Genomic DNA, 390 nt, shown 5'->3' on the forward strand with positions numbered 1-390 from the left:
GGGTGGCAGGTGTGCGGGCGGATGCCCCCGGCCAAGCAGGGCTGCAGGGCCGGGCTGCGGCCATACCGTGGGGCAGGGAGGCCCTCACCCCTTGCCCGGGGACGCCAGGCAGCCCGGTGCTTATCTTCCCAGCGCAGGACGGGGCCGCGGGGGCACAATTCCCCCAGCCAGCCACCGCCGCCTCCGCCCTGGGCTCCCTGGGCACAGTTTCCCCAGCCCCTCCTAAACCTCCGGCCAGCCTCGCTGCCCTTCTCCAGCCGTTCACCATTCCGTCGGTGCCTTCGAAGCGGCGCCCTGAGTGCACGGCCGAGGCCTCGGCGGGCATCACATGCGGCTCCCGCCCTCGGCCGCCCCCGGCACCGCTAAGGGCAGCAGAAAGGTGAGGCGTCC

This window comes from Pygoscelis adeliae, unplaced genomic scaffold, assembly GCF_000699105.1.
Source record: "Pygoscelis adeliae isolate BGI_AS28 unplaced genomic scaffold, ASM69910v1 Scaffold248, whole genome shotgun sequence".
NCBI classification, from domain to species: domain Eukaryota; kingdom Metazoa; phylum Chordata; class Aves; order Sphenisciformes; family Spheniscidae; genus Pygoscelis; species Pygoscelis adeliae.